This window comes from Scomber scombrus, chromosome 6 (assembly GCF_963691925.1).
Source record: "Scomber scombrus chromosome 6, fScoSco1.1, whole genome shotgun sequence".
Lineage (NCBI taxonomy): Eukaryota > Metazoa > Chordata > Actinopteri > Scombriformes > Scombridae > Scomber > Scomber scombrus.
This window is the reverse complement of record NC_084975.1, coordinates 8,827,924-8,845,669: the sequence shown is the minus strand read 5'-3', so window position 1 is coordinate 8,845,669 and position 17,746 is coordinate 8,827,924. Positions and strand designations below refer to the sequence as shown.

The window sequence follows — 17,746 nt, the reverse complement described above, 5'->3', positions numbered from 1 at the left end:
ACACAATTAGACTTGTCACACACACAGCTGAACTGAAATTTATAGGAAGCAGAAACATTAACTGTGAGATAATGACTCAGGGAAGCAGTACTACATTGTCTCCATTAGGTGGCACACTTTCTCTATTTAGCAGCCAATCTATTTTATGGGGCAGTAATCTGTCTCCTCCTAACCCACAACTGGACCTATAAGACTCAAAAAGCAGAGGGGCAGAAGTGAAGAGGATTAAGAGAGCTTATTTCTGAATTGCTGTCCTGCATTGTTGTTGGCTGTTTCAGCCAGGCTTAGGTGAGATACAGGTATTGATAAACCTCAATGTCTTTAAGCCTATGAACTAGAGTGGTTATATAGAGGATGGAAATAAAATGTGCTTCAGCTGATTTCACATGTACTGAAGTCTGACAATACCATGGAGACAGAGTTTTCCAGACTTATATATACACACAGTGCAGTCTGTAAGTAGCAGAAGAGTACCCAGGTTTTGTGGTTTTGGCTCTGTTTTCCAGCACACTAGATTTAAAATCAATTAACAACTGAGAGGATTAAAGCGATTATGGGTGCTTAGTTACAACCATACTGGAACCGTGTCGGACAAGTAACTCTTTCCATATGTAGTCACTATAGTTTTAGGACAGTGAAGCAAGATTTGATCCTAAACATACAGGTAACGAAAGTTCTTCAGGCTGTTCATCGGTTCAAGGCAACTGAAGAAAGCCTGCTTTAGTAAGCCATACCAAGGAACATACCGAGCATCAAAAAATGTCTATGGTTCACAGACTTCCACATTACCAAAACATTAAAATACAGCAAGACAAAGCAAGGGTCATTCTCTCAACATTGTTCTACATACAGGCAATACGCTGTCATCCATTAATTCAGACATATGGTACAAAAAATGGTTACAATGCCAACTACATAATTTATGTCTTGTTTCTAAACTTGATTAATGAGTAAATCAACCTACATACAGTACAAAAGAAATAGGTTTAAAATCAACACTATTAAGTGAGATAACAAAGACTGACATTTAAAAACTTGGGTACAATCATGGTCGCCTCAGGTTATCGGCTCTAGTGCGTATATCAGACCCATCCTGTTTTCTCGGTCGGCCAGGTCACACTTTGTGGTATTGGGAAACCACATCCTTTTAGTTTTTTCTTTTTTAAAGTTCAAAAGTACCCCATTTTAAATCCTTTCCCATCTTTCACACACAGACATGACCACATGGGTTAAAAGTTGTGGGTCTGGCAGCTATTTACTGGTAAAGAAGTGTGCAAATACAGTGGTGGCTACTTTCATCTGTTTATATTTAAATAAGGGAAACACATGATTAAACCTCTTTGTGGAACACTTGTTGCCATTGTTTAAAGCCACACACACTTGAAATGAAATCTTGGATCTACTGGAAGCAGAACAAAGAAAAATCCATTTATATTAAAAGAAAATTGCTTTTTTCCCATCAGTGGTGTGTTACTCAGACAACCAAATAAAACCAAGCCATACTATGCAAGCCTGCTTAATAACTACACAACCTGGTACAGTTTTCTCATTATTTTTTCTACACCTAAAGTCTCCTCTGGGCATGTACTTGGAGAGTATTATAATTTTTAGACAAGGACTGTAAGGGTAGACCATAAAATATTATAAACCTTGACTGTAGGTAGCGTAGACAGTAAGGATACTAGAATTTGGGTCGGAATTAAATGGCACACAGACAAAATGCAAATAAAAAGCACTCAAAGACATTAAACATTTCAAAGGAATAAGATAAAGTTCTTTCTAAATCATCAAATGATCATCAGAGAGAACTAGTGGAAACACTGCAAATCTCACAAAACTGTGGTGTTACTGTTGGCTTGTAGAAACCTGGTTAATTCTGTGATTTTGTCTCTTAATTGCTAGGTTAGTCACACACAGTCCAATACAGTCAAACTCTGCCAAATGCAGTTTTAGTGTTTTAATTTTTCTAGTTCAGTCAAAAAAATACATTCCACTATGAGCCATGAAACCACCTCAAAACATTATGAGATATTAAAATGCTCATGTCGCTCTCGTTAACGAGATCTTAATCTCAATGAGATTACTTGATTATATAATGGTTACTGTAGATAAAAGGCTTTCAGATAAATGGTTTTTATTTAGTGGTTAATTATTCCCTTTGATGCTATGGATCACACACACTTATAGGGAATATATAGACATAAAAATGATCAAGCTTCGTATAATGGTTATCCTAAAAAAATACAAATTTAAATGACTCAAAACTGGGGAGAAAAAGTAAAAGCCTACTTCTGCTATAGCCTATGTTCCTGGCTTCTATCAGAAATAAGCTTTTCTTGCATGGAGACCTATCAAAGGTTTAGAGCTCTCTCCCTCCGCCAGCAAAACCTGATTAAGTGATCTATGCTACAGCAATATTGTATCGGCAGGGGTGAGATAGCACATTCAGCTCTGTTTGATGTGTAAAGGCTGCCAAATGATTATCACACAATGCTTGGCCTGAATACACTGTTGGATATGACGTACTTCAGGGGAGATAACCTACACACACAGAGAGAGAGGAAGTTCATTCTTACAAACTGCTTGACTTTGGATGATAAACCAAAATAAACAAACAATGACTGCGCTAATATTGCACAATGATTTCCTGAAGACCTCGATTCATTAAAATAAATGAATGATGGCTCCATGTTCTCTTCTCTTATGCTCTGATATATTAACAAAAATAAATAGAGCCTTAAGCAAAGCAAAATAACATGAGATCAATCTGTGACCTAAACCTGCATTTCATCAAATAAAGCTCAGGCTATGACTCCTTGACTCCTGGGCTGATGCTGACAGGGATGGGTGAATCCGTCATTTCATTCATCTAACAAGGTCATGGGTGTCAGATCCTGTACGGAAGGATGTTACCATGACAACACCCTGGACCTGCCCAGGGGCAAAGAAACAATAGAGCAGGAACTCCTGAACGAAAGTTTGCTGACCAAGTCGTGATGGGTGTGAGAAGATTTATCCTGTCAGACTGTGCAGGTCGTATCCTCACAGGAACAAAAGACTGTAATTTAAACAGTATTATTCATATCCTGCTAGTGATTTAAAACATGAGCACTGTGTTTATCTATGGCAGACTTTTAAAACTTAGTCTGAGTCTAATATGTGTCTCTCCACCGTTACAGTTGAAATTGGTTGTTCCATAGATTAAAAAAAAAGCTGTATTTCTCTCATTTACAACAACAGCATCCAAAATAATTTTCAAACCTAGGACTCTCCTTGGATCACATGAAACAGGACACATTTAAGACTCTGTTTGGCACAGTTGTAATGCAGCTGCTGCACATCAAGTATTTTTCAAATGAGAAAAAAATAGAAAGCAGAGAAAAGGCATAAAAAATGAGGCATATTAACATTAATATTTCAATATTTTTTGCACATTCACAAAAAGCTGAATTGCTTTTATGAGATATACACCAGACACACTTTTCTTGGAGATGATATTATTTCCTGCCTGACAGACACTGGAGACAGTGGAAGAGGTAGCAGAGGGAACAGTTTCTTTAGAAATCAAGATAAAGCTTCCTTATTGTGTTTACTTTCTTCAAAGCAGCTAGATGGAATTATGTAAACAGGCTCCCATGGTGCATCCTAATAAGATAATTCAGTTCTGATCACGTTTCTGAAAATCCAGAAATATCAGACATCCAATATACGTCACATACACTTAAGCACCGACAGAAACCCCTGGTGGCGGATGTGACAGTATGTTTTACTTTTCTCTGAGCCATCATTAAAATTCTGCTGTTGTTTTGATTTAATTTTTTTCTCTTGCCTAAACAGTAGGGGATGATAAGACACTGCCTCCATCATCCAGCAAAATATACTTACATTTTAGTTTTCTCATTAAGCTGAAGGCAAACAGTAGTGCCCTGCTGTTACTGACAAGACCTCACACCACCTAATCTGGGATGACAGCTATGCCTTGGGGACGGCAACAATCCCATCTGCCCAACAATCCTCTGCTAAACCATGCTGTCCAGTATTTTTAGTTCACACGGCTCACAGTGCGATCCATATCATTAAAATATGATACGAGGTGGGGAAACCTCTCAGAAACAAGCAATCCCTCTCGCTTATGTAATCACCTTTCGTCATTTTTGTTTGAACATGAAAATTAAAACTCTCTTGCAATAAAATTGTTCCTACTCGTGGCCATCAGCCAAATAATGGATTGCTATTTTTGTGTCACGTTCATTATGTAACATTTATTACACAACACAATTGAAATGTGATGAATTACAATACAGGAGACCAGTTTCATTACAAAAGCCTCAAGAACACAAAACATTTTCAGTGTTACAGTTGGGATGTGTTGCATAAACACAAAAAAAGCAATTTATTGCCACTAAACACACGCTTGTACATCTACTATAAATATATTTTTTTTCTCAGGTGTTTGGGGCTGCACTGTAATATTGACTGTCTCATTGATTTTGTCTTAGCATGTGTCCACAGTGTGACTCTGCAATATCTTTGATTGGAGAGATATGAAGCAGCACTAAGACTGCAGCCACCAGCGATTATTGGAAAACAGGGTGCATACATATTACATATTTTTCCTCTCCTTCTTTGGATTTCTGTCTGTTCATTTCCACCATCTTTCTCTCGATTTGACTGAGTGAAACATTTGTAATGAATGTTTTGGATGCATACTTCGATCTTATTTTGCTTGAAGTTTTTCTTCACAGTTTAGAAATAGATAAAAATGAGCAACTCATATCTGGTGTGATATTATCCTCCTAAGTCTTGTTTTTGTGTATGACTCACTTGCTTGCAATGCATATTTGATAAGGCTGAGGCATTAGTGTTGATAATTTAAATGGATCCCTTATGCATATCAACTGATTACTGTTTAAATGTTGTTGACTGCTTAAATGAAAGACTGCTCTCTATCTAAGATATGTAATCTGTAAATAAAATTAGATTTATATTTGTTCCACAAGAGAAAAAGGAAGCAATCAGTGTAAAGCTGAGACCTTTTTTTTAATTTTTTTTTTTAACCCTAAACCATTGAATTATTCCCATATTTTGCACATTTCTTTAGCAGCTGTGCAGCATTTAGTTTTATCTGCACATTCTTGTTTTGGCCCCAGATTTGTCCTTAGTCTGGCTAAAAAAAACAAGGGAGAGGACAAAATGTGACTGCTCTGTAGCCTGTAGCTGTAATAATAATCATGTTATTGCCACACTTGGATTGATGTGTTTACAGGACATTTAATAAAGTAAAGATGGAAAATATGGTTAATGTGATTCAATGAATTGTCAGAAATCTACTGGAGGATATGTTGAACTTCAAGTCCGTCCTCATTATGGTTAAAGAGAACCAAATATTTCATTAGGATAGCTAAAACTGATCTGGTGTTTGTGCGTGCGTGTGTGTGTGTGTGTGTGTGTGAATGTGTGTGTGTGTGTGAACAAGCCAATCATAAGAAGAGCTAAAGCCTAGTTTATTTGTTCACTCAGCAGAACACTGCATCCTCCCTGTGCTACAGTCATTTGTTTTGGTAAATGGTCAATTACATGTGTCAACATATGTTCTCTGCTCTGCATTATAGGTTGGTCAAAATAATCTGGCAGCACACATTATAGCTCCATTTCACATTACTTTGTCTATTATGGGCCAGACAAGTTTAGATTGCCTGTCAGTTCAGATGAGTATCACTATTTTAATGTTGTGTTACATGTATATGGATTTATCTTTGTATAGTTCTGAAAAACAATTAGCAAAGACATTTAGTACTAGTCTCAAAACAGACATTATGGGCGACTGACAACCTAAACTCAACAAATGAATGGGAAACTTCATGTTATCATTTGTAATTAAGGTGTCACATGCCTTGTTTGTTTCAGTTGAATGCAGTAAATGTTGTGTTAGAATGTGACGTGTGTTTATTTAACTTAAAATTACATAAATACAAGAGGAAAACTGATTTGTGAGGCAATTCATACTACCCAAGATTTGGAGGCGAGGAATTTTGTAAATGTTCTCTTGTGAGGCTTTAGAAGTCTGTTGCCGACGGTGACAACCAAATGTGTTTAATCTAAGAGAGAGAGATAACATCATGAAAAGCCTGGAAAAATTCAAAAGGTTTCTACATCTAGTGCTTGCTTTGCTGTTATGTGTCATGTCTCTGTTTGGAGAGGGATCTCATTCCTCCCTGTGTGTCAACAGGTCACCTACAGCGACTGAGTGAGAGAAGCCATAATTGAGTTTGAACATTCAGCACACGTACACAACCGCGGTCTACATACTAAACGGGGAATTGAGCACTTGTGTTCATGTGGACTTTCTAATTGCACGAGAAATCCTGCAGAGGCATTTCAAGGAACTATGAATCCACTGGAGAAGGGCGTGTGTATGTGTGTAAGCCAAATACAACAATACTCAGATGAGCTGTGTGTGAGCCACTGCTGACAGGCGATGCACATTAACATCCACTCAGACACTGCTTTCTGGAACGAGGAGCTGTGAGGGGTGGAAGGTCAGGTCAGTGACGCCTCATTGCATAAATTGCACTCATTAACCCTGTTGTTAACCCAAGCTGCCCTCAAATCTGTCTGCTCCTTTCCTTTTCCTCTACCGTTTTGCAATTCCTCCACACTTAATGAGACTCTTCTTTCTTAGTTTTCTTCCCACTCTCTCCCCTCTTTTTCAAAGTTTTTCTTTGTTGTTTGTCTTTTCCCCTGTGGCTCAAAATTTCCCTCAGCCCTTTTCTATCTCCTTGTCCCTGCCCACTCACTTTCTATTCACTTTTTATTCAGGCTGTTTTTTTTCTTCAGGCTTTTCTCACTGTTGCTCTCTCCTGTGAGATATGCAAATCTGCCTCCCTTCTGTCTCTCTTTGCTTCAAAACAGTACTTCAAGACAAAACTGTCAGGCTTGACTTTTACAAACCACCACTGTTACAACACAAACTATTAAGTGGCCACACACAGACAACCAATAATAACCTATTATCTAGTCCTTATCAGCAAACATACCTCCACTTCACTACAAACACCAAAAGAAACCAAAAATAAGCCTTTCCTGGTGTTTAATATGGCTGCCAGTTGACAATAGGGTAAATACAGTAGATAACAACAATATAAAGTATCTAATAATGACTATGAGTTAGAGTCATCCTCTTATCTACCAGAGCATCTGTATTAACCCCAGTGTTTTAGAGACAGGTACTCTTGTGGTTCTATGGTTCTACATTTTTCATTGAGCTTTGCTACCATTAACATAAGCTGCAATGATTGTAACAATTCCCACCGCCACTGAAATGTGCAGTTAATGTGTCAGATGCATCTGCATTTCATAAACAAGCTACACCTTTTCCTCACCGTTGTTGACCTCATATTGTTGTGAAAATATATAAGAAATTATTTCACACATCGGTATAACTACCAAAATTGAGATTTGGCTAAATTGCAGCATTGTAAAATTGTGTTTTAACTACTTTTTTAATATGCACTTTCAGTGGAATTGAGTGTTCCCATCTGTGCTGTTAGAGATTTTGAATATTTGGTCGGCCACAAGACGATATAAAGAAATGTCACAGCTGTATGAAGAAAAAGGAGGTTGTAGGCATCTTAAGCATGCACAAAAAACACAAATGCACACACATGTATAATTCAATCCCATACACCCTATAAAATGCTGAAAACACCACACAAACCACGAAAACTTTGCCTCATTAAAAACAGACCGTCAAATATGACGTGAAGTTCCAGAGCAGGTTTCTGTTGGTTTACTGCAACTGCGCTCGCTCGGTGTAGGGTTAGCAGTTCGGATGAGATGCGGCGTTGGCCCACGATCTGTGACCATCTGCTCATGATTTGATAGCGGCAAACGCTGTCTGGTTTTGTGCCAGGTGAGATATCACACAACACCTGCTGCTTGGTGCCACTACCACAAACACACAAGCCCCACGGGACTGCAGAGAGAGACCCAGATTTGTACTGGGATAAGAATAACTTCTGAGGAGCGACTGGCGGGTTAGAACTTTATTTACTGAACGCTACCCCTGTGAGATTAATGCATAAAACATTTTCCTGTGTGTCTGACTTTTTAAAAATGAGAGAAATAGTTCAAGAAATGAGTTTAGTGTGCAGTGAAACAGCCCAGATCTTTGCAACAAGATGAATACCATCACTGTGTAACTGGTAACAGATTATTAAGACAAGAAAACTGCTTCTCTACTTAACCCTCTGCAGTAACACAGCAATAGGGTCTTTTAACTGTATTACAACCCAATTAAACTGGAGTCAAATATATGTGCTTATTAAGGATTTTTTGAATAATTTGAACACGAGTCAGATGACAAAACACAGCACTTCTTGTCTAATATGATCTTACGTGATTATAAACATTTGGATCTTAGACAATATTGAGTGTCTTTGCTTAAATGCCGGTTACACAAACATTTTTGAATTTCAATTACCTATTTCTGAACTCCCACATCTATACCATCCTTTCATCTTCTTCATTCATCCTACACACTTGACATCTCCCTCGTCTATTCCCTCATCAATTATTGCTCAGTGAAGTGACATGCCAGAGAAATATTCACTCTGGGGGTGATAAAGCATTTGGGACCTGTCAGAGTAAGACTGCGAGAATGTCACTGTACATTTAGCAACCGGGACAGTTCAGCCAGAGCCCACCACCCCAACCCCATTTCTACCTCCCTTTCCACCTGCTTAAATTGATCTAGGATTCAGGTACACTGAGCGTGTGGCGGTTTGACAGGCTAGATGGAGAGCAGGGGAATTGATAATAGTGCCAGCAGTTGTGCGTGTGTGTGTGTGTGTGTGTGTGTGTGTGTGTGTGTGTGTGTGTGTGTGTGTGTGTGTGTGTGTGTGTGTGTGTGTGCACTCGCAGAGAATACGACAGGAAGAGGAGACGGAGCGAGAGAACATACACAATTGTCTGGAGTGTCTGATGGTGGGTTTGTGAGAAGGTGAGTCAGTAAGGGAAATGTTTGTCTCTGAATCTCTACAGAGTTATTAAAACACAGAGTTTCAGCTTGAGAACACCAACCTTCACAAATCTAAAAGAAAATGCATTCAAAGTGACTACTACTACTCCATATCTTAGAAAATGTAAAGAAAATAACTCTGCACACAGGCTGACATGTGACTTATTATCTACAGGGCAGAAAAAATCAATTTACTACAAGTCCATTGAACACCATAGACTGCAGCCAGGGTGGTTTATTATACATACCATTTTTAAAGATCCCCTCCAGACATGTATTAAGACATATAAAAATACTCTGCTTTGAACAATAATGCGTTTTTGATATGGTTTTTCCTTCCAAAAAAAATGGGTCATTACTGCTTTAAAATCCCTAAAATAGCATCTCTTCCTTCTCCCTCATTAAAAAGTCCAAATATATGAATATGTAAATATATTTCATGTAATAAGTTTAACTGCTGAACACAAGAAGTCTCCTACATCACTAAAAAGTAAATTCTTAGTTTATGAGCACTGGAGGCTTTAAGTAACTGTGATGTCATATATCCTACTCATAGGCCCACCCAGATTTTATATGAGCAAAGAGAAACTTCCCACTTTCAGCAGATGAATGTGAAAACACATCACAAGCAACGGGCAGGATCTTTGGTACATTCATAGACCAAGGAGGTAACTCACTGCTGACTCTGTGACACATTCTGTGAGTTTTTAATGCCAACATACTGTAGACCCACGTTTCAATAGCACACCTACAGAGCAACACTGCTGTTATGTGGACAAAGTTTTATTATTCGACATGCAGCAGTTGGTTTCAGTTAAACATTCAGTTGCTAGTGGCAACCGCTACTGTCACAGTTTCATTGCAGCTGTAATTTCAAATAGTTCACTGTTTTGACAAATGTGAGCAGCAAATATTCACAGCTATCTTTAATCTAGTCTATAAATGTCCTTGTTTGACCATTATCTGCAGTATTGTTTGTAGTGTGAGATGTTAAATTAGATTCGTCAGATTAGTCAGTTTAGTTAAGACATCAAGCTGTCCGAAGATAATGTGTAATGTGTAATACAACTTTCTACTGTAACCTGCTAATTCAGTATTGTGCTAAATGCTATGTATTTTACTTCTGTGACCTCGATTCATTTTTTTTACAGTGTTATTTCACTTTTTCTGTTTACTGTGTCTCATTTTATTCTGATGCGTAAACACTATCATTGAATGTATCCAATGTATTCAGTCAATTTATCCAATACTCTTTTCACAGATTAATAATTGGTTCAAGAAAAAAACTCAAAGCCAACTCGTCTTCAGCCTTTATTGGACGTGTGTTTAGCTCACTGCAAAACGGGGTACTGGGTAAAAAAAAAGTCAATAACTGCAATATCAATATGTAACATTAAATGCACCTTAGATGAGTGGTCACCAAAAATGATTCTCAAGTTGGGTACGTCAAATAAATTCAACCAAAGCTTAACATGATGTGTTGACACATAATGGATGCACCAATGAGCGGTTGGAGATTATGTGAAAAAAAGAACAGAGAATAGAGGACAAGAAAGGAAAACCGTGGGCATTGAAAAGAATAAGAGATGTAAAGAAGTGAGGCATCAAAACCAGAGACAGAATGGTCACTTTAAAATTTCAAATCAGGTTTTACCTCTCCTCAGAGGGGTGACGTTTATCCCCTGAGAAAAGTCAGTACGCTGAGGGCATAAGCTCATTTTCCACCCAAAGCACATTCGTAGAGAGGCGGTGGGAACTCACTGAGCCTGGTACATAATAGTGGAATAACTGAGGCTGAAAGCTGAAGCTATGAGGAGATGGGATATGGGATTTTCTGCTGCTTTATGGCAGAGGGCTTGAATGATAAGACAGCCGTGGCAGTGGGATAGACAAGAGCAGATATGAAATAGGAACAGAACTGCAGAGCAAGTCGTCGGGCAGTTGGAGAAAAGCTGTGCTCTGACTTATTTGTTAAGGCAACAGTAAGCCAGTGTCGTCCCCCACGACCTCTAGTTTTTTACAATAGAATCAAACCTCATATACTCTATGTTATATCAAAAGCTTTTTAAGATGTAATTTGGGAATGCAAAACAAAATAGGCCCAGAACTAAAAAAATGATGGAGCAGTCATCATGCTTCATGCTATAACCTTCAACCAAGTCTTCTCCATAATGCTAGAAAAGCTTTATAAATAGCGTAATGTTCTCATAATCCTTGTCATCAAGGAGGTATTTGTGTTACTTATGAGGACCCATTCCATTTCATCATTTCCCTGCTGTTTGCTCATGCCCATCTATTATTGATAAAAACCATTTCCAAGCTTAACATAAAAAGAACAAGCTATCACAATAATCCCAATTCATTATTTTTTCTGTTTCATTCTCAAAGAGGAAAAACATGCTTTTCAAGCTGTTTTTAGATGTGTCAATGCACTGGAGTGCCTAGAGTGCATGCTTCACCATACGGGGAACAGTGCAGCGCCGGGACACTGGAGTCCATTATTTTCATCATCAAACAACAATTAATAATAAACTGAACATTTATTTCTAGATTAATCGTTCAGTTATTTCACAAAGCCCAAAGTGACACCAACACACAAGACTGAAGAAACTAGAAAATATTCATATTTGAGAAGCTGAAACTAGAGAATTTTGACAGTTTGTCCTAAAAATCCTCAAAGTGATGAATCAACTATCAGCTAATCCACTAATCACTGCAGCTCTTAAGTATTTAAGGAATACTTCAGACATAATATCACCCATCATCACCAGAAGAGTGATGTTTGCAAAAGTCTCAAACTCCAACATCAACTAACTCCAACACGACTAACACACCCTGCACCACTTTATAAAACTTCCACCCAACTCTGATTTGCTCTAGAAAATAATTATTTCTAAAATAGTCTGTTTCAAAATAAAAAAAAACTGAATCTGCACAGCTTTGTGAATTGTTTGCTTTCGCTGATAACTTACTGGATGTTACAGCCAGCAATTGATTCTGAATCAAATTAACACAAAAAATGGAATCAAAGTGAGTTGTGAGATTCATTAAGATTCACACCTTTGTCTTTGAGCAATATTCTGAACTCCAAATTGCTCCCAGTGTGTGTCTATGCTGGGGAAATAAAGAAATGTTGTAAAAACCACTCAATCATATCAGATAAAACAGTGGTTTCTGCTATATTTATCATATCTATCATCCCCTCTCTATGTATCGCTATGTATCTACAAATCATTTCACCAGGTCAATGCTGGGGACGTTATACACATTCACATTGGGGAGTACAGCCAGTACAACCGCATACTCTGAGCGGTGGTTTAACACTTTGGTGAAGGGCACTCTGACAGCAGTATATGCAGTGCAGGCGGCACATATCCACCTCCTTAGCTCAGATTTTCTTTTCTCGTCCAGGAATTTAAAACGGATAACCTTCAAACCTCTCCTCCAGCCATCCAGGCAGAGTTAGTAGGTACCACTGACTAATCTCTTCACTTAGTCACGGGTGCTGACGGTGAGTAACAAGTCACTCACAGCATTAACAGTCTTCAGAACCTGGAATGACATTACCTGTGTGACAATTACAGGTTCGGCAAAGTGTACAGAAGCCTGAGTGTGTACACGAGTGGGAGCACATGCCAACCAGCTTTCAATTTCAGAGGCAAACGTACTCCCGAGTCATGGCTGACTTGTTCCACATAATTCTCAATTTCTACCAAACTTCAGCTTCTGTTCACAGAGCGATGTTGCCAAGAAGATTCCACCGTATGTCACTCCAGTTTCAAGGGGCTTTTACACAAGCATGATTCTCATTAGCTGCTCAATTGGACTGGTGTTTTGGGAAAGATCAACTATTCAGCGCAAAATAAAATGAGTAAGGGGCAGGTTAAAAGGAGTGAAAAAACATTTCTAAAATAAAAGTAAAGACAGCCCTCTTTAAGTAACTTTCTTTATTGAGACAGACAGAAAGAAAGCTGAGAGAGACGCAGAAATGCCAACTGAATTTTTAAGTATTCTAATACAAAACTTGAATACAAATGAAATAGGCTGATCCTAGTCAAACCCACATGAAGGCTTGAATGGGCAAGAGGCAAGATAGAGACATCAAACTGCATTGTTTTCTTTTAAGTCTTCAGAGTCTACTATAACATGACCCTCTTTTGGCTGTAATAAATACAATAAACCCTTACTCTGCACATATCAACCTCTTTCTCATAGTCAACTAAGTTATTCCAGGGTGGCATCATTATTTAAGAGCCTTCAGGCATTGTTTTCAAACTACGCAAGATATGTCCTTGTTTACAAGTATTGATTGGTCCATCTGAAGGCTGTGGAAGAAAAAGATGGAATCTCACAGCGAGTAGTGAATTCTGTTTAATAGATTTTAGTTCCATGAAACAGATAAATGGCCAATAATTACAAGTAGACCGTTTGCAATTACGAATAATTCACTTAAGAGATTAATGTACCTGGAGCTCACTAATTTGGTTACATAAATGTGTGAATCATACTATTAAAGTGAAACAAAAATGCAGCTAAAGACTGTTAAGGGTTATGTACCGATAAATGAGTAGTAGTGAGTGACATGGTATGTAATCAACACAATTTCCCCTGAGAGTTATTTTAACAATCCAAACAAGTCAGTGAGTTGACAACACACAGACCAACGAGGGAGTCAAGACAAGACAAAGAAGGTTAGAGGAGGCAGAGAAATCAGCAATGTTCTCGGTTACAACTTCTCCACAGCCAGCTGAGATTATTGGTTCAAAAATCAAAGTGTTACGAGCCAATAATCACACTTAACTACAGACAGCATTTTTCAAACTGGTTATGGCGGCCGAGGACGTTTTAACTATGGTGAACATTGGCGCATTATATATATGCATTTTTGCACTAAGCACCAGTATACTGTTGTCACATATAAGCCATCAGTAGGTTTATTGGGTTCATTTAGCAGTCTGTAATGATTTGGTACCGCGAACGATAACATGAATGCTAACGCTAGATTGCTAACTAGCTAATCGCCATTTCTGGTAAGTATGCAACGGCCGTGTTTGATTTGAGACAACGATATCCTGACAACATTTGTGCACTATGCAAGTCAGTACATAGTTTAGACAGAAGTGTAGTAATGGAAGTATGTGATTTGAGACACAGTGCTAGACTTTCAGACTTTGAATGTTGAATTCTGATGTTGCAAACAAAGCTCACTTCAATCCCCTTACTAAACTGCTCACTGTTAAACTTTGGAGACTAATTAATACTTGGAGAGAGGAATAATGATGATGTGCAATGAAATGTAAAAACAAATTATGAAAATGCTTGAGAAATTGTTTTTTTATTGTGGGTCAGCCTTCAGAGTGTTCATACTGCCTCAATGGCTCATCTTGATGAAACACAAGATGGACTGAGTGTAATGGACTGAATCCACCACTGATGTACTAAGTGGCTAGACAGCTGGCTCTATGTGTGTGTGTATGAAGGGAAGAAGAGTGTGTGTTTATGTTTATTCCTGTGTGTGTTTGTGCATACAGATGTTTTTGGACCCATGCTGTTAAGCAAATTAAGGTTCACTGGACAGTCACAGTCTTTAAATAATCACAGAATAACAGATAGTGTGATTTCTGAACACTTCTGAGGAACTGTGAAACTTTTCGAGTGCTGGAAGAGAACAAGGGATTGTTCTCTTCACAGATTAAAGATTGTCTTGCACATATGAATGCATCTAATCCTGGGTTTTGCACACTATCAATATGTGAAGCCAACATTTGAAGAGCTTCGGGCCCTTGTTGTATTTTAGTCCCTGTCAAAAGTGTCTTCTATGTTTCAAGTGAAGACACATGTTTCACTTGTCTTAGCTTTCAGCTTGTGATAGATAAATGTGAGCTTTACATGAATGGGAGTTTAGATGCTTTTTTTGGGGGCTGTGCAGCGTTCTTTCAACACAATGCAGGTATTACATTGTTGAAGACATAATGTTTACCACACTTCTTGCAGAGAGAAATCTTGCAGTGTGCAATCAAATCCTTACTTGCATTTTCACACAGCACAATGAGGACGTGGAGTGGGAGAAATCAGCAACGTGTGATTCGCTCTGACATTTGCTAAGGCTCCTCTGCAGTTCCTTGAAGCCTTAAGTATTCCCAGAGTAAACAACTAAAAACATGGACTGCACAGGGCCTTTCAGTGCTGGTGTTGACAGACAGCGGTGAGTAATGTGACAGCCAAACGACCTCATTATAAGCTCACCTCCCATAGCTGATTCACTGACAGATACGGCATGCAACAGCCAATGTAAAACCAGACGACACTGTTATAATGATGCCTTCTCTCACGGCTGTAGTAAGCTTCAGTCATTAGACCGTAGCAGTTCAACCTGTCAGCATCAAACATTCAACAACTCCACAGGATAGTTAAGTTTCAATATAAACCTTAAGAAGGAGCATATTCTGGTATTCAGGTGAGACGAGCAGACAGTCAGTGACAGAAACTCAATAACAAAGTGTGGGTAAGTGACTGAGAGTAAAACTAAAATAAGAACCAACAAAAAAAAAAAAGAGAGCAAGAACATTCCAGCGCAGCGTTAAGTATTGTGTAAGCTCTGGGAGAGTCGTTGCAGTTCGGCCTGGGAAAGAGCCAGTAGAGGTCTCTGGGGAGACCAACCCGCTGGCCTCCAGACAAAAACCAGCAGAGTGGCAGAACAGACACAGCCAGATGTGTGGGAGTGCAGAACACACACAAAAACAACACACAGATTTATGGATGTGGACACAAAGGACTAACATGCCAAACACATGCAAGTACAACGTTTAAGGTCCAAAAATAAACATCAGCCATTTGAAAAATGTGATGCATACTCAAACTGGAAATCATTATATGGTGAAAGTGTTTTGTATCACAACAGCTTTCTAAAAAAACTAAACTCCCACTGCATCTAGGTTGTGATCTTATCGACTGTATTTTTAATGACTGATCATGATCCCCAGTGTCAATATAACAGCTGTTAGATTTAACATTCATGATAAAGCTTGAACTGATTCTGTACTATGATTGAGTGCTGCTGCTTTTCCAGTTGTTTTGTGATGCAAGATTGAACAATGCACTTCCTACAGCTGATGTGAACACATTGAAAAAAAATGCTTGAGTAAACATACAGAAAGGATAAAAACAACTTCTGCTTACTAGCGTGTGTATCCAGCTACCAAAATGACAAATAATAAAATAATAGAAATAGTTTTTAATCCAAATGTACAGATGCTGACACCAATACATTTCCCAAAAACTATATAAAAGACTGAGGATATTTTTAGGAAAGCTGGTATAGCTGGAGAGAATGGTTATATAAATACAAATGTATAAATGTGGCCCTCACCCTGCGGATATACTGTAACTGGATTCCAACACTACATGTGTAGTTACAGTTGTAAAACTAGACTTCCTGCACATTTTAGAGCAGAGTCTCATTTTAGACCTGCCCTGTTATACTTGAGTAATATCACCATCCATAGTTATGATAACTGTTGATTATAACTAGATTTCCCCTCTGGTTGTAATATTCAATATGTACACTAATAGTAATAATAACTAATTTCCTTATATACGCTCCATTGATAAAATAAAAGGAAAGAAGCCTGCTTTTATAGAGCAAATAGATTATTTCTCATACAAAAAAATGTGCATAACTTGCTGACTAACTACCTGATCACATAAATTCTGAGCAGGAACAACATGTTCCTCTCATTCCAGGAAAATCACAGCGTGTACTGCCACAGTGTTCACAAGTCCTTGTCACTGGAGCAGGTAAAAATGTGCAACATGATATGATCACAGATTACAGACTTGGCTCTGTATTTTTTAAGCTTATGTGAAGACAAACCATCTCAACTGTCCAAAGTCATGCACAAATTCCATGTTATGAGAGATTTTTTACCTTAATAACACTACTCTAGAAACCCCCTGTGGTAACTAAACTATAGAGGGAACCAAAAAAGAGCTGTTCACATAAACCACAAAGAAAACAGTCAGAAGGAGGGTGGTAGAACAGATCTTGAGTCTGCTCAGTGTGAAACCCACAAGTGTTCTGCTTGCCCTGGTCAAACATGAGCTACGCCTCTTTAGCCATGTTTAATAACTTAATGCACACAATGTGAGACTAGAAAGGCAGAAAAATACATTTTTAACACATATTTACCAAGTTTTTTTATGTGCTGGTCATGGGAAAAGGAGGAAAACGTCCAAACCCTGAATTACTTGCAAACAACTGTAGCAAGTTTGTATAACACACTACCCAGCTGTAGGGTTATAAATAACAAGGATGTCATCATGTGTTTTCTCTCCTGCAGTTTTCTCCCTGTACTCTGCTTCACACGCACACATACACTCATTCACTCTGACTCGCAGTTTTACTCACTCACACTCTGGCGTAAAACTGACACAGTGATTACCTGGAGGCAGGTTGGTGATGACTGTGGAGAGCTTGTGAAGGTTTTCTACCCCCGTGGCTAACACCTTCCCTCCCTCTCCCCTGTGGGACGGAGGCTTGTTTGGCACCAGGAAACATCAGGTGTAGCATCACGCTAAGAGCTGGATGTTGCTGGGCTGCAGCGATCAACCATCAGCCGGGATCACTAAACGTTGTTTGGGCTTCAGGACTGTAATATCACACACACACAAACACACACACTTGCCAAGACTGCCTTCCTACCCTCATGCTTCACTTCAACGAGTATA

At 38.5% G+C, this 17,746-nt stretch overlaps 1 long non-coding RNA gene across 1 annotated transcript in view; it reads right to left on the bottom strand.

The window, feature by feature from the left end:
* The window catches only part of LOC133982291 (uncharacterized), a 73,543-nt gene that overhangs the window by 229 nt on the left and 55,568 nt on the right, over positions 1 to 17,746 (bottom strand). The gene's annotated exons all lie outside the window — the stretch shown is intronic.